Source organism: Pinus tabuliformis, chromosome 5_1, assembly GCF_031772625.1.
Source record: "Pinus tabuliformis cultivar Carrire ecotype Pingquan chromosome 5_1, CPIR1, whole genome shotgun sequence".
Taxonomy (NCBI): Eukaryota; Viridiplantae; Streptophyta; class Pinopsida; order Pinales; family Pinaceae; genus Pinus; species Pinus tabuliformis.
This window is the reverse complement of record NC_142305.1, coordinates 937,673,411-937,690,409: the sequence shown is the minus strand read 5'-3', so window position 1 is coordinate 937,690,409 and position 16,999 is coordinate 937,673,411.

Genomic DNA, 16,999 nt, shown 5'->3' with positions numbered 1-16,999 from the left:
TGAAACATATATAGGTAGTTAGGATTTTGGGATGTTTGGCAAAGGTGATATAGGTCTCCATAGTGAATGAATCATAAGATATTTGTAAGAGGAGATAGGTTATCTGAATAGGGAGAGAATTGTTGGAAGATATTTCAAGTCAACACCATTCAACGATTGAACAGTATGGGACAATTGGAGAAAAGGTTGTCAGAAAATATCTAAACTATTAGTCGACATGGAAACCAAATGAACTAGATGAGAATCAAGATGATGGTGATTGAGGAGCAACTGCAGACCCGAGTTTCTTAGTTCACAGGTTGGCTAGTGAAGTGAAGAGTCATCAAAGTTGTGTTCTTTGGTCAAGCCACTGTTAGTCAATTACAATAGTCATTTTGGTTATTTTGTGTGTCTGTAGCTAATATCTAGCATATGTAGATGAAGTCTACAAGTTAATTCAGGTCATAGGAAGGTAGTCTCTTTTAAAGGCATTGATGTTTTACAGTGCATAAATTGATGTAATGTATTATCTTTGGCTATGGTAAGGTTAGTGGGCCAGATTTAAACTACTATTTGTTATAGTGCACACCACATATTTATCTATTATGAAGTAATGAAACACTGATGGATTTCCCCTACATATGTTTATGAATAGATGGGTTTTCTTAATGTTGTTGTTCATATGGTTATATTTCTATGGTTTACATCACTGAATAATGTTAATTCAATACCCTATAATGACCCGCGTCACAGGGAAGTTGGTGTGAATGTAGTGTTTCTATTGTGATGATATTGTGGGTGGTGTATATTAAACTGAACAATTATAATACTGTTTTGTGAGGTATTGCGCAATATAGGAACATAGAATGGATGTCGTATGTCTATCTGTTAGGTGTCCTAATTTTTGCATGGTAAGTTAAGCCCATTGTGTCATAGAAACCCAACAATCTCATTCAACTACAGAAACCTAGTTCTAGAAATCCACCATGGAAACTTGGGTAAGATGTCATCCACTCTCTGGGTGATGCTGAAAGGGCCAGTGCTGAGTGGGTTTGTTGGCCAACAATGTACACCAAACCCGAGTCTATCTAAAACGCCATGCCAACACCATCTAGTATGTCTACCATCGGTTATTAGTTATTCATTAAAAACTACATAGTAGAATGATCAATATGCAAAAAAACTTGATAGGTTGTAATATAATGCCAAAATTTGTTCATAACATGTATAACAATGAGAAATTCCTTCTCAAATTTCGCGTAATTTAATTTTGTAGGACTTAGGTTCTTGCTGATATAGTAGATAGCATAATGTTTGTTTCTTTATTGTTGTACAAACACATCCCTAATGGTTGTATCAGAGGAATTTGTAGAGGTGGCACAACAAGGTCCAATTTGGTCCTCACAAAATGGGGGCTACTATTACACACCTCTTAATATCTACAAAAGCAATTTTACACTTGTCATTCCACATAAATTCTTTATCTTTTGACAATAGGCAAAACAATGGACATGCAATTTAAGCAAAATTTTCTATAAAGCACCTATAATAACCTGCATGCCCTAAAATCTACATACCTATTCCTATGTCTTAGGAATATGAACCTTTAGGATTACCTTAATATTTGTTGGATTGACCTATATACCTGTAGTAGAGATATAGTGTCCCAACATGATCCCTTAATTCATCATCATATGGCACTTTTTTGTGTGCTGAGAGAGAGATGGCTTTGTATACAACATTCAAGCACCTTTTCAATATTATTTAAAACTTCATCAAACTCATCACCATATGGTGTGAAATAATCCATGAAAATTTCCAAATAGTTATTAACCAAATCAGAAAAGATTCCTAGCGTAGCTTGTTGGAGGGTTGTTGATGCATTATGGAGCCCAAAAGGAAGGAATCTATAAGAAAATGTACCCCATGGAAAGGTGAAGGTAGTATTGTCTTAAAATTCAAGGGTAATATGAATCTGATTATAACAACTAAACCCATCAGTAATTGGAAAAAATATATATTACTAGAAATGGTATCAAGGACCTAATCAATAGAACGAAATGGGAAATGGTCCTTCTAAGTGGATTTATTGAGCTCCCTGTAGTCAAAATATATTCTCCACTCACCTTTATTCTTAGGAATAACAACAAGAAAAGATACCCATTAACTATTAGAAATTGGGTAGATGAAATTTGCATTTAAATGTTTTTGAAGTTCTTCATTAACAACATATCTCAAGGTTGGGTTCATTCTTCGTTGAGGTTATCACATAGGATTGGAACACTAATTTAAATAGATATGGTGGGTGCATGAACCAGGGTGAATTCCCTTCATGTCCTTATAGTCCCATCCAAAGCTTCTTTATACTATATCAACAATTGTACTAGCTTCTCTGTTTGCACAGGGGACAGATTATGGTTAACGTTCAAGGTATTTCCATGTTCAATCTCAATTGGAATACTCTTAAGGCTAGGAGCCATTAGTATTTATTCTATAATAAGATCACCAATAACTTTATCCTCACTCGATTTTTCCATTATAGAACTCAATAGTTGGGACACTGGTTGTGCTGATCCAATACTGAAGATCCCTCTTGATGTGCTCTACTTGTTAGATGGACTCCCCGCCCAATCTGCATCAGTGAAGACTTGAAGCTTCACTCCGTCTGTCCATCTGTACAATAAACCATACTGATTATTTCCTTTGAGGTATATCAACACATGCTTGGCCACCTTCCAATACAACTTGGTCGGCCTAACCATCTCTTGACTAAGATGGTTAACTACATAGCACATGTCCGGTCGTGTGTTCACCAAATACATGAGTGAACCAACAAGATTCCTATAAATGGTAGCTTCCACTACTTCACCAGAAGTAGAATCCTCCTTCCTCCAATTACCTGCTAGAGGAGTCTCCATGGGTTTACTGCTCTCCATGTGGAACCTTTTCAGTATCTCATTGGCATACTTTCCCTGAGAGACAAAAAGTTCCCCATCACCTTGCCATATTTTCATGTTCAGAAAGTAGTGCATGAGCTCCTATTCGTTAATTTCGAACTCTCCTGTAGGATCCTCTTTGCAAGACTTGATTAACTTATCATCACTTGTAAGAATCAAATCGTCGACATATAACACAATAATCAACAATTTACCTTCAACCACAATATGGTAAAGGTTCGCATCTGATTCAATTTTGGTGAAGCCCAACCTGGTGAAGTAGCTATTGATCTTGGTATACCAAGCAAGGGGTGCGTGCCTCAGCCCATATAATTCTTGCTTGGTTCGGCACATATGCAACTCTCGGTCAAAGGTCTCAAAACCTTCAGGCTTCTCAATATACACCTCTTCCTCAATTATGCCTTTAAGGAAGGCTGTCTTTACATCCATATGATGTATCTTCCAACCAATCTATGTTGACAGAGCCAAAATGGATCTAATTGATGAGTACCTTGCAACAGGATCAAAGGTCTCGTCATAATCAATCCCCTCCACCTGAGATAATCCTCGGGACACAAACCTGGCCTTATATTTCTCCACACTACCATACACTACTTGCTTTACGTTGTAAAGCCACCAGGAACTCACTATCTATTTGTTCGCTGGTCTTGGGATGACATACCAAACACTGTTCCTGACAATGGAGTCATACTCCTCAACCATGGCATCAACCCAAGCCGATTGCTGCACTGCCTCCTCAAAATAAGATGGATATGTCTCAACACATCCACTCATAAGATCCATGTATCAAGTGTACCTATCAGGTGACCTCCTCTGCTTGCGCTGTGATGTGGGTGCTCCCACATTCTCCCTTGCATCATGCAATAACTTGTTAGCTTCTCTGGTGCACTTTCTATCATCTCTAGAAGACTCTGCCTGAGTGGATGTCTCCACTACCAGATCCTCTGTTGAAAATAACAACAAGAAATGATAAAAATAGAATCTAGAAATTCCAATTTTAATTTGTCGTTGAATTAAAATTGTGAATTAAAATCGAATTTAGTCTCACCAGCTGCTTGGAAATAATTAATTAATTAATTATGGATTAATTAGTTGGAGAAATTCAAGTTATAAGTCTTTCTGAAGTCATGCAACAGTTATCCCTTAAATTAAGGAGATTATCCCTTAATTAAGGATATAAGATTGAGTTATATTTGAGTTGTAATTAGTTAGCTCAGTTTACTGAGTTAAGTCCAGTTAAATTAGTTCCAAACTATTTGAGAAACTAATTGTGAGTTATCAATCAGTTGATGCATGCATGCACTCAACCAGTGTACTCCAGATAACTGAAGATTCCCTCATCAGAAACTCATGCATGTCTATTTTGAGAAAGACCCAATTGAGCTAAATGTCAAGGACAATGTACTATCAATTGCATGTGTTTTCCTATAAAGGAAACTCATGCATGCAGTCAAGGTAAGGTTCCTTGAGGATTACACAGTTCTAACAGTGTGTTAGAGCAGTGTTCCACTTGGTGAGGTGAGAATCATCCACTAGGAACAGCGCAAGCAAATAGGAGCTTGGAGGGCAGAGGAGAAGGCTTGTGAGAATCCAGGTTTTCCTGTGAGCATCCAGGAGGATTGTACTGAGAACTGGCTAGGTATGAGAGATAAGGCTTTGTATAATCTCTATGTATTTCCACCTTGTATGATAATACATATAGTGGGGTTTTTAGCTGAGGCTTTCCCCAAAGTATTTTCATGTGTATTGTGCATTGATTCTTCTTCTTCTATTTATATGTGTTCAACTTTGATTCAGCTCGATCTTTAAGCTTCCACAAAGAAAATTGATAGTAGAAGTAGGTTATAGTATTTTTCTTTGGTTATATTGCATTATCGGGTTAACCTATAGGTAGATTTTCTATAGAGCAAGATTTGTAGAGAATTTGCAGAATTTCTACATGGTATCAGAGCCAAGTTTAACGAAGCTATGAACAGTATACAAAGAAGAGAATTTGAAGTTTGATGTTTAGGGTTGCAGGTGCAAATCGAATTCTTATCATACTTCAAGGTTGGCCAATGGCGTTCTATGGCTTGAGACTTGAGTATGCCTTGGAAGGTAGCTTAAATTACATAACATGGAAAGATCACATGGAGGCTGTATTAGAAGACAATGGCTTGAAGAATGATCCAGGAGGATTCTGTTGATCAGGTTGTTCAGGTAATGTTCATAGTGTTCATGGTGTTCAGTTGATATGGGTTGTACTTGGCTATCGACTTAAGTTCATTGACAGTTCTGCAAGGAATTGTCGACGACATGTGCTTTGTCGTTCGTCTTTGCAGGATTAGTATCGACATGGGTGTCGTCGTGGCAAAGGATCGATATCGTTATTTGTCAACGATAGGCATGTGGTTTATTGTCATCATGTGACAAACGTATCAAAATGTCACCTTGTGACAATTGTTGTAAAAGGGTTCTTAGAACAAAATTATGTTAAGTCCTAACCATAAAACTATTGCAAATACAACTATGGATTAAAAAAATACATTACCTAAGCCAAAACTAAGTTCTATGAACTAAAACCCTAACCTAATAGCTCTCGGCCTCTTCATTACAATGTAAAAACATTACAAAACTAAACACTGTCCCTTAACCGCTATCGCAAACCGCGTCGGGTAGTTGCCATGTGAGCAGCAAAGAGCTAACCACCAGCGGGAAACTGTAGCAGGAGAAGACCGTCAGCAAACCGTGTCGGAGTTATGAACGATCACATGAGAGATGGTTAGCACCTAGAAAGGTTAGCACCTGGAGGTTAGCTAGCTTAGCGGTCCACAATTGTCGGCATGTGACACGTCTCTGCAAATCGGAACCGCCGGAGAGAAATCCGCCGAGGTAACTGCCATCCATACATTTTATTACAGGTGTTCACATGGGAGTCAAGCCTCCGCCCAGTCATCCAAATTGCTTATAGTTTCTGGGTTATGATAAAGTTATTTTGGGGTTTATTATGGTTTTGTTGTTAAAAAATTAATTCAAAGGTCATGTAACCAACACCTAGGTGTCTAATGCGAACAGTACCGAAGCCAAACCATATCCAAAATCAAACAAATTCACCTCAAATGCAATCAGAGGAGGTTTTTATGTATCCACAGGCCTATAAGAGGCAGTTTTTCCCATGGAGGAAAGGAGAGTGGTTTTTGACTTTTGTATGCAGATTCTGGAGGACATAGGCGATTTTGTTTTCAGTGTTTCGGGAGCATCCGGGGTCGGTTTTGGAAACTGTAAGCAGAATTGGAAATATGGTTCAGAGGGCTATCTGATGACAGTGATTAGAAGTGCCTGTGTGCACATTCATTCTGGTATTTTCTCTGTGTAATCAACACCTTCTTCTCATTCCTAATAAAACCCGTCACCCATCTTGAAAGCCGACCCAGAGACGTAGTCCATGAGGGACGAACTCTGTCATCAATTTTCTGTTTGGTATCGCTATGTTTTTTACTATTTTCACTTCTATTATGCATCGATTTTATGTTTAATCAACTGTCTTAAAGTGTTATTTTCAAGCAAATTTTCCTCGGTTTGCGTGCTTCAGCTAACATTCAAATCATTAATGGTTAATCAATTCTACATCATTTTTTAGTTTATGGTCATTTCAGATCATATAATTTGGTATCAGAGCATGTTGCATTTGTAGAATGTGCCATTGAATGTTAACCAGGTCAAAGTCACAATGAGTACAAGGAATCCTTGAGCAGATCAATCCACAGATTGGAAAGTGACGAGTTGTTCAGAATTCGACCATGTCAGGATCTGATGCAGGTGAAAACACTGAAACTAAGATGAGTGAAGAACAATTTTAGCAGGCATTCTTAATGATCCGAATGGAAAATGGCATCAACCCATGGTACTCATCCACCATATTATTCATCGACCCATGGAGTTTACCCATGGTATTGTAAATGGCATCCGCCCGTGGTATTGTAAAATCCACCCATGGTACTCATCCACCCATATTATTCATAGACCCATGGAATTTACCCATGGTATTGTAAATGGCATCCGCCCGTGGTATTGTAAAATCCACCCATGGTATTCATTCACCCATGGAATTGACCCATGGTATTGTAACTGAAAAATAATATAAGTAACAAGTCACATTTTGTAAAAGGACAGATTGTCCGCCACAATGTAGCCTTTACAGTTCAGAGGCATGTAGTTGCCACATCTCTTCTCAGAGATAAGCTACCATCGCCCTAGCTGGTTTATTTTCATTACTATTTTAAATAAAAGTTTCTTTGTGGTTTTATTTATTGGGCATTCTCATTCTTTTTCTTCTGGCAATTCAATTTTTTAGATCTTGGGGGTCTCTACCCCAAGATCCATTTCAATTTTTCAGATCTTGGGGGTCTCTTCCCCCAAGATCCATTTCAATCTTTTAGATCTTGGGGGCCTCCTCCCAAGATTCGGATCAGTGGTATCAGAGCAGGTTATGATTCCATGGGAATGAGGGTTTGATGCATATTTCAGTTTCAAATTTTGCAGCAATATTCAACAAACTTCAGGCATGTGCTACAACCTCCACAGAGCACTTTCTTGGGTCAAGTAGGAAGAATTTTTATTTTTTCATTTTTTTGCAGGAATTGTTTTTTGGGCGGCGACTTTGTAGATCAGATCTGAAACATTGGGTACAAAATTTACAAAAACAAATACCAGATCTGGATTCCTCTCGAAAAATCACCCAATTTCAAAAAAAAAGGGTCGAATCGGAGTTCGGATGTGGGAGATATCACTGATTTAAAATCAGCTATTTTATCAGAATTTTTGTGACGGCGGAACTGTTGCAGCGCGAATCTGAGATCTTAGAGTGTCCAGATAGGGATTTCCAACTCATGGGAAGATGCAAAATGATCCTTCTGCTTCTAAAAACAGGTTATAATAAATATTCTAAGTTATATTGGCCGAGTTATGTCCATTTTAACTTTGGAGCAGCATTCGGAGTGGGTTTCCATTGGAGACGTGCCCTCCCACCCCACTTTAGTAGGCACCTGCTTCACATTCATTAGTTTCAACATAGCAACATTCGTCTTGGGTTATTTGGAGATGTTCCCTCCCACCCCAGGCTATGTAGGCACCTGCTACTTCATCAGCAACCAACATCATGGTTATGGGTCAACCTCATAAAATCCTTGTCATCGAAGTCCATTTGCTAGGCCGCACACTGTCAGCATCACAGTTGGTCATAAGCATTACAGGGTATCTCTATCCTCGGATCTTCGTTTATCAGGGTTTTGGGTTAACCACATAAAACCCTTATCTTCAATGGCTCTTCATATTCCACAAAGGCTTCGCAGGAGGGAACTTTACGCAATGGGGACCATTGCTTCTTAAGGAGGGAGGAATGATCCGAATGGAAAATGGCATCAACCCATGGTACTCATCCACCATATTATTCATCGACCCATGGAGTTTACCCATGGTATTGTAAATGGCATCCGCCCGTGGTATTGTAAAATTCACCCATGGTACTCATCCACCCATATTATTCATAGACCCATGGAATTTACCCATGGTATTGTAAATGGCATCCGCCCGTGGTATTGTAAAATCCACCCATGGTATTCATTCACCCATGGAATTGACCCATGGTATTGTAACTGAAAAATACTATAAGTAACAAGTCACATTTTGTAAAAGGACAGATTGTCCGCCACAATGTAGCCTTTACAGTTCAGAGGCATGTAGTTGCCACATCTCTTCTCAGAGATAAGCTACCATCGCCCTAGCTGGTTTATTTCCATTACTATTTTAAATAAAAGTTTCTTTGTGGTTTTATTTATTGGGCATTCTCCTTCTTTTTCTTCTGGCAATTCAATTTTTTAGATCTTGGGGGTCTCTACCCCAAGATCCATTTCAATTTTTTAGATCTTGGGGGTCTCTCCCCCCAAGATCCATTTCAATCTTTTAGATCTTGGGGGCCTCCTCCCAAGATCCGGATCACTTAAAGAATTGTATGAAGACAAGAAGGCGAGAGATGAAAATTCTTCTTCAAAACCATCTAAGAAGCAAAAAGGTAAAGGGAAGATCGATAAACCTCCTTCACCTCCATCATCTCCATCATCCTCTTCTTCTTCTTCTTATTCCAGTGCAGAATCTAAAATAGAAAAGAAACCTAAGAAAACATCTCTTTTGAAACTTGATGTTAAATTTGAGTTACCTGTTAATGATGGCGAAATGAATCCTGAAAAGCTAGATAACTGGATAAAGCAGTTAGAAGTGTATTGTCGCATTCAAAATATTTTAGCGATAAAACTAAATTTCAGTTAGCTACACTTAGAATGGGGGGAAAGACTTTAATCTGGTGGGAAAGTAAAACTCAGATAGATGTAAAGCGTAAAGGAAAAGTCATCTCTTCATGGTCTAAGTTTTTAAAAGCTCTTAGGAAACAATTCTATCCTTTAGGATACATGCAACAAGATGTTATTGATTGACAACATCTGAGGCAAGGTAAAGGGCAGAGTGCTCAGTAGTTTACTCAAGAGTTCAGAAAGAAAGAATTGGCGCTTGGTATTTCATTGGATACACGTGAAACTTAAATACAACGATAGTTTACATTCATATTTGTAGCATGCTTTATTGATGTTTAATCTTGATGATTTTGATGAGGTGTGTGTTCAGGCCATACATATTGAATCAGGTGGCAGACCATTCAAGTTTTCATCACAGTCATCCAAAGAGTTGGAAACCAAAGATCCCAATGATAGTAAGGGGAAGAACAATTCGAAAAGAAAAAAATCAATGGTCGTTCAGAAGGAAAGACCTACTTGTTCTCATTTCCAGAGAATCGGTCATGATGAATCGAAGTGCTGGAAAATTCTTCTAGAAATTAAGCCCAAAAAGTTCCTTAAGGAGAAGGATGAAAAGAAGGCCATTGTAGTAGTCCAACATGATCTAGGTTCAGATTCAGGTGATGAAAGGAGGATAACCGCCATGGTTATGATAGGTAAAACTTCTGATACTGGTTCAAGTTCGAAAACTATTGCATATTCTTCAAACATAAATCCTCCACATGAGGATAAAAGAGTTGGACTACTTAACATAAGGATAACTTCTAAGCATACAAAGATAGATACAATGTTTGACAGTGGATCACAGGAAAATTTAATCTCTGAATATTTAGTTAAAAGTTTGGGTTTGGAAACACGGAATCATCCACAACCTTACCCATTAGGATGGCTAAATAAATCAACTTAGATAAAAGTCACTAAACAGTGTCGATTAAGATTTGCCATAAAAACTAATTACATTGATGAAGTGGAATTAGATGTGGTTCCAGTAGACATATGAGGAGTTGTCTTAGGATGTCCTTATCTTTATGATTGTGATGCAGTATTTTACAGGAAAGAACATAAATATCACCTTTAGAAATATGGGGTTGAATTTATTGTCAGGGCACATCAAAGCAAAAATCACTTGAATTCAGTTAATGTTACTCAAATGAAGCGATTAATAAGTTCAAACAAGCGGTTTGTAATCACGTGTGTAAAGGATCAACATAACAATCAACATGATTCTTGTTTAAGTTATGAAACTCAGCTTAAAGATGGTTTGTTTAAAGAGATAGAAACAATTCCAGTTCTATATAAAACCAAACATCTTATTCATGAGCAGGGAATACAACATGAGTTACAGTTTGTGCCTAAATCTCCTCTTCCTAGTGTCAGAATGAATGAATTTAGTTTAAGTTTGGAGCTTAACAGTTGCAGGGATACAGGTCGGTATTGGGGAAAGTCAGTGTTCGATTTCTCTTGTATTGTGTCACCATGTCATGTCTCGAATAGTTTGGAAACCTCTTTTCAAGTGGAGAGGAAACCTATTTGTTCTCATATCAAAGCCTTTTATAAAGCAATGTCAAAGTGTCTAATGGGAACTTATGCATCAGAGGAAAGTGTTAATCAATGGAAACATCATTTAATGAATAAAGGAAAAGTGATTCAAACAAATCAACAGCTAACCCAATACTTTCAAAGACAAACTAAGTTGCAGCAAATTTCACCTTATAGTTGGAAAGGTTCAGTGCAACAAGTTCACTTAGTAAACAAGAATCAGGAAAGTATGTTAAATCAAGTAGCTATTTTGATGTCGAAAGTATCTTTGATTGTCTATGTTATTCTGCAAAATAGATTGTTTATACAAGTTGATGGTATTAAACAACATCCAGTAGAGACCGTTTACAAAGATTGTGAATCACTAACTCATGATTCTTCGTGGAAAGAATTCAATTTCCATGTTGATAACAGGTTGTTTGCCCATTGTTGCAAGTTGTTCATACTGCAGATGGAAGAAACAGGTCACCGAATCAAAAAGTGCCATGGTCAGCATCATCAGGGTCATCACTTGCAGGTGATTGATTGAATGTATTGGTACATCGTCAGGTCAAGGTGGAAAGAGAGGGAGTTCTACACTCATCGACTAATTGTTTAGTCAAAATTTTGTGGTCCAAAAGCTTTCAAGTGGAGAGGAATGATCCAGGAGGATTCCGTTGATCAGGTTGTTCAGGTAATGTTCATAGTGTTCATGGCGTTCATTTGATATGGGTTGCACCTCGCTGTTGACTTGAGTTCATCGACAGTTATGCCAAGAATGGTCAACGACATATGTTTTGTCGTTCATCTTTGTAGGATTAGTGTCAACATGGGTGTTGTCGTGGCAAAGGATCGATATCGTCGTTTGTCGACAATAGGCATGTGGTTTATTTTCATCATGTGACGAATGTCTCAAAATGTCACCTTGCGACAATTGTTGTAAAAGGGTTTCTTAGAACAAAATTATGTTAAGTCCTAACCATAAAACTATTGCAAATACAACTATGTATTAAAAAAATACATTACCTAAGCTAAAACCTAAGTTCTATGAACTAAAATTCTAACCTAATAGCTCTCGGCCTATTCATTACAAAGTAAAAACATTACAAAACTAAACACAATTCCCTAACCGCTATCGGAAACTGCGTTGGGGTAGCTACCATGTGAGAAGCAAGGATCTAACCACCAGCGGGAAAACGTAGTGGGAGAAGACCATCAACAAACTGTGTCAGAGTTATGAATGATCACATGAGAGACGGCTAGCGCTTGGAAAAGTTGGCACCTGGAGGTTAGCTAGCCTCGCGGTCCGCAACTATCGGCATGTGACACGTCTCCGTAGACCGGAACCACCGGAGAGCAAGCCGTCTAGGTAACTGCCATCCAAACAGTTTATTACAGGTGTTCAGATGGGCTGTCGAGCCTCTTCCCAGTCAGCCAAACTGCTTGCGGTTTTGGGGATATGATAAAGCTATTTCGGGGTTTATTATGGTTTTGTTGTTAAAAAATTAAGTGAAAGATCATGTAACCAACACCTAGGTGTCTAATGCCAACAGGACCAAAGCCAAATCATATCCAAAATCAAAAAAATTCACCTCAAATGTAGTTAGAGGAGGTTTTTATGTATCCATAGGTCTATAAGAGGCAGTTTTTCCCATGGAGGAAAGGAGAGTGGTTTTTGACTTTTGTATGCAGATTTTGGAGGACATAGGCGATTTTGTTTTCAGTGTTTTGGGAGCATATGGGGTCGGTTTGGAAACTGTAAGCAGTGTTGGAAAGCTGGTTCAGAGGGATATCTAATGATAGTGATTATAAGTGCCTGCGTGCACATTAAATCTATTATTTTCTCTATGTAATCAACACATTCTTCTCATTCCTAATAAAAATGGTCGCCCATCTTGAAAGTGGACTCAGAGACATAGTCCATCAGGGACGAAATCCATCATCAATTTGCTGTTTGGTATCACTGTGTTTTTTACTGTTTGCATTTCTGTTATGCATCAATTTTATGTTTAATAATCTATCGTAAAGTGTTCTTTTCAAGCAATTTTTCCTCTGTTTGCGTGCTTTAGCTAACATTCAAATCATTAATGGTTAATCAATTCTACATTAGTTTTTAGTTTATGGTCATTTCAGATCAAAGGATTTTATTGATCAAGAAATCCCAAAGCCAGGTTCAACTAATGCACAAGAGTTGGCTGAGTGGAAGAAATGTGTGGTGAGGGCGAGACGGATCATCCTTGAGGGAGTTTGAGACCATATTGTCTCGAGTCTACATGGGAAGGTGTTGAAGCCCCGAAAATCGGGTCGACAACAAGGGGGATACCCACTCGGTCCGGACCTTGGTTGGCAGCTCCTTATCCGTTTGGTATAGCGGGTCTGACTGGGGATAATGGGACCAGTTTCCCAATTTAAGGGTGTGTGTGTGTGTGCAGAGTTGGATGTTGTTGATCTAAGAGTACTTAAAGCTAATTTAATTCAAACTTTTAAACTAACTCTATGCTATTGTAATCTAATGAGAAACAACACATCTAATCTACGTTAACCCGGGGTGAATTTCTTCTATTATGTGATCTAAAGAGATTTAAAACAATAACTGGTAATAAAGATCATTTAGCTATCATAAGAATAGAAATCAATTAAGATAAACCACTTTGCATAAAAAGTTAGGCAAAACAGTTGTGAACATCATATCGCATAATAAGTTATTCATATATCAAACATAAATAAATGACTCCACCGTACAAAAGTGCCAAATGGTAACTCATACATTCATGCAGTAACATATAAACAACTAAAAGCTGTATATCACTTTAAGAATATAAACAGAAACAGTCAAGAGATAAAAGTACCATTTATGACTGGTTCCACTCATAAGCTTCAAGCAACAATGATTTATCTCTCCTTGCTCTAACATCTACTAAGAGTACAGAAGTGCAACATCAATAGCAGATATCAAATACAAACATTAATAAACCTTGATCCATCCATTCATCAAAACCCCCGGTGCAAAAGTGCATGTTCTGAGGACAAGTTTTTTGACAAATTTCTGGACCCTCCTCCTAATGCCTGAGAAGGGTTTAAATACTGCTAACTAATTAACTTAATTACATAAATTTAGGATACGGTTTTAAATGACCACCCTTCTGCTAAAGCAAAACTATTTCTAAAAATTGAATCTAATTCCTAACCATTTATGTATTTGCTCCTTAGTGTTGCAAGCATGCAACATTCGCCTGTGAAGAGTCGGCTGGTCACCTTCTGCTTTCGTTTGAGCTATGAAAATAGAAATAACAAGCGCTGGCACCACTTTCTGGTAAACTAGAAGATATTTTCGAGAATCTTCCTCTGGCTGGGTGTATTCACTGCGTGTACACTTGGTAATAACCCAAATTTCTCTCAAACTGATTCTGCTTTTGCTATTTCGGTTTTCGGCCTTGCGAATGACTGAACAAGTTAGGGATTTTGCTCTCTGAACAATTTTCTGCATCGAAAACTGCCTCCGTTCTTTGTTCCGGGATTTTCTGGTGCGTTTTCCTTCTTTAGCGCCTTTTTTCTTTTTGCTTTACCGGGCATAAGCTTCAGGATCTTTTGTAAACATGCTGCTTTTGTGCGCTTTTGACTCTGGGCATTGGATGGCCTATTGACATCAGCATCTGTTGAGTGATACTCTGGAATCTGTGGTCCTGTTGCATGCGGCATCCGTTTATGAAGGGATCTCTTCTCTGTTCTCCGAGCATTGACGCTTTCCCCTTTTCCTTAGATGTTTCCTGCACATTGCTTCATGTTATTTCCTGTCTTACAGTTTACGCAAAGGAAAAGAGTAATGATAATAAAGATTGACATGAAAGCTTTAAGCTCTTATGAATGCATAATCATGACACCCATAACGGACTGACTCTTCGAAAAACACAAAACTGTCCTTCTTGAATTCTTTGGCGTACATTCATTAATTTCTTTTAAGGCGCGCGCCCAATTTTGGTTTACGGACAGCTTTCCTTGAATACTGCACCAAGGAAAATTTGCGATGGGTGATTTCTGCGACTCGTATCGCAGCATCGCGGATCGCGTCGTCAAGATGTGTCATCGCAGAAATTCATGATCGCATTTATCGCAAATCGCATTCATCGCAGATCACAGATCGCAGATCGCAGATCGCGCTTAGTCATTCAATCATTTTGTGCTGCTTACGCGATGTTGCGATATGCGACATCGCATATCGGCCGTCGGAGATTTCTTAAGATTTTTCTTTTAAGAGCGCTTCATAATGTATGCGATGAGATGAATTTTGCGTCGCTTCTTCGCAGTTTATTATGCTCATAAAAAAACGTTTCATTCTCTTCTCGCGATGCGATACAACTTTAAGGAGTTGAATACAAAAATTTTCATAAAATGTTTTTTGGATTTTTTATTAAGGGTCCCCATTTGCTTGGTGTTATTGCTAATACCAAACAAACAGGGGGGTTGTTGGTGGCCACAACAATGGCGATTCACTGGGAAGAACCAGTTATCTTTGCTTTTCTATTGAATTTTAACTTCCAAAGCAGAAAATTTTCATAAGTCTAAATTTTGTTATGGACAGACAGAGTACATTATGCCTTATCCTATCAATGATATTTTGTTTCAACCTTTTTCTATTCCAATTGTTTGCTTCCTCAGGCTTTGTCCTTGTATTTACATCAGCCCTTACTTGGTCTTTTAAAGATAAAATAAGGTCTTCTCTGTGTGCTGGATTTTAAAATATGCTCATTTGTCGTAGGTAGAGCCTCTGCTGCCAGCAGGTGTCCATAGCCTCGACAGGGTTACCTGTTACCCAGCAATGATCCTTTATCCTGCTTAAGGCTATTTACAACTTTTCAGAGAAAAAACCATTTTGACACTTTTTTCCTTTTTTATTCTCTAAATAACAATGTCTTGGTTTGGTGGCCAAATTATGACACAGTCATTCACTTGATTTACACTTTTGCTGAACAAGCTGGCTCGTGATGAGACCTCTTGTCTTTTGATTGCAACAATCTTGAGTTGTTGCCCTGTTTTGGTGGACAGTATTGGCAAAGTCAGCAAGTTATAATATCTGTGATCATGATAAGCCGGCTCGTGATGAGACCTCTTATTCTTTGAGATATAGTGTTTTCTCGGATTGTTCCTCTGAATGCTGCGATTTTCTTTAGCAGGGAGGAAATCATTGTTTTTCCTTAAGAAAGCTCTGGACGACAATAATAGAGTTTGAAAACAGCAGTTTTACAGAGAATATTTATTTTGTTATTGATACCTTTCATTGTGCTGATATAAAACAATTTCTTCGCTAAAGGTTGCTTTCATCAAATTTTTTGAAGTTGAGACTAGTATCATATCTAGGCTAAAGTAACTCTATCTGTCAATAATAAAGATCATATTTTTCAAAAAATTTTACTATTTGTACAAGCGAAAAAAATCAAAATCTGATAGAGAATTGGTGTCTTTTTTCGTGAACCCCTGTAGTAACCATCTACAACTGGTTTTATTTATAAGAAATAAAAGAAAAAACTAAAACTATCCTACAAAATAGAAGAATAATCTTCTATGGAAAATATATTTTAAGGATCTGTCCATTAACAGGCAAAGAATCCCTTCTACCTGGTAAATCCTGCAACACAAACGTTGATGGGCCTATGACTTCTACAATCTGAAAAGGACCAAGCCACATCTTCTGAAATTTTGTATGTTTGCCCTTTTCTTCATGAGCCTTAAACCATTTCAAAACTAGATCTCCCATCTGAAAATTTTTTCTGGTCAGTATGCTTGAATCAAAAGAGGATTTTATTAGCGCTTGGTGATGAGCATGGGTTTTCTTAGCTTGTTCTCGTCGTTCTTCTAACTTAATTATTTCCATTTGTCTTAATTGTAAGGAGGAAGTAGATACTTCATCGATGTATTGTACTAAAGACAAGGAGGGGATCACTAAGTGAGTTGGGAGAACCACTTCCTTCCCATAAACTAAATTAAAGGGAGAAGTGCCGATTGAAGCTTTCTTCATTATTCTATCTGCCCATAAAGCATTTACCAAAGTTTTGTGCCAATTCTTTTGGTTCTGGTCAACTATTCTTTTAATAATCCTGATTAGGTTTTTATTTGTTGACTCAGCCAATCCATTACCTTGTGGAGAGTAGTTGGCCGAATATTTCAGTTTGAACCCTCTTTTAAGTGCAAACTCAGTCATTGCATTCCCAGAAAAGTATGAGGCAT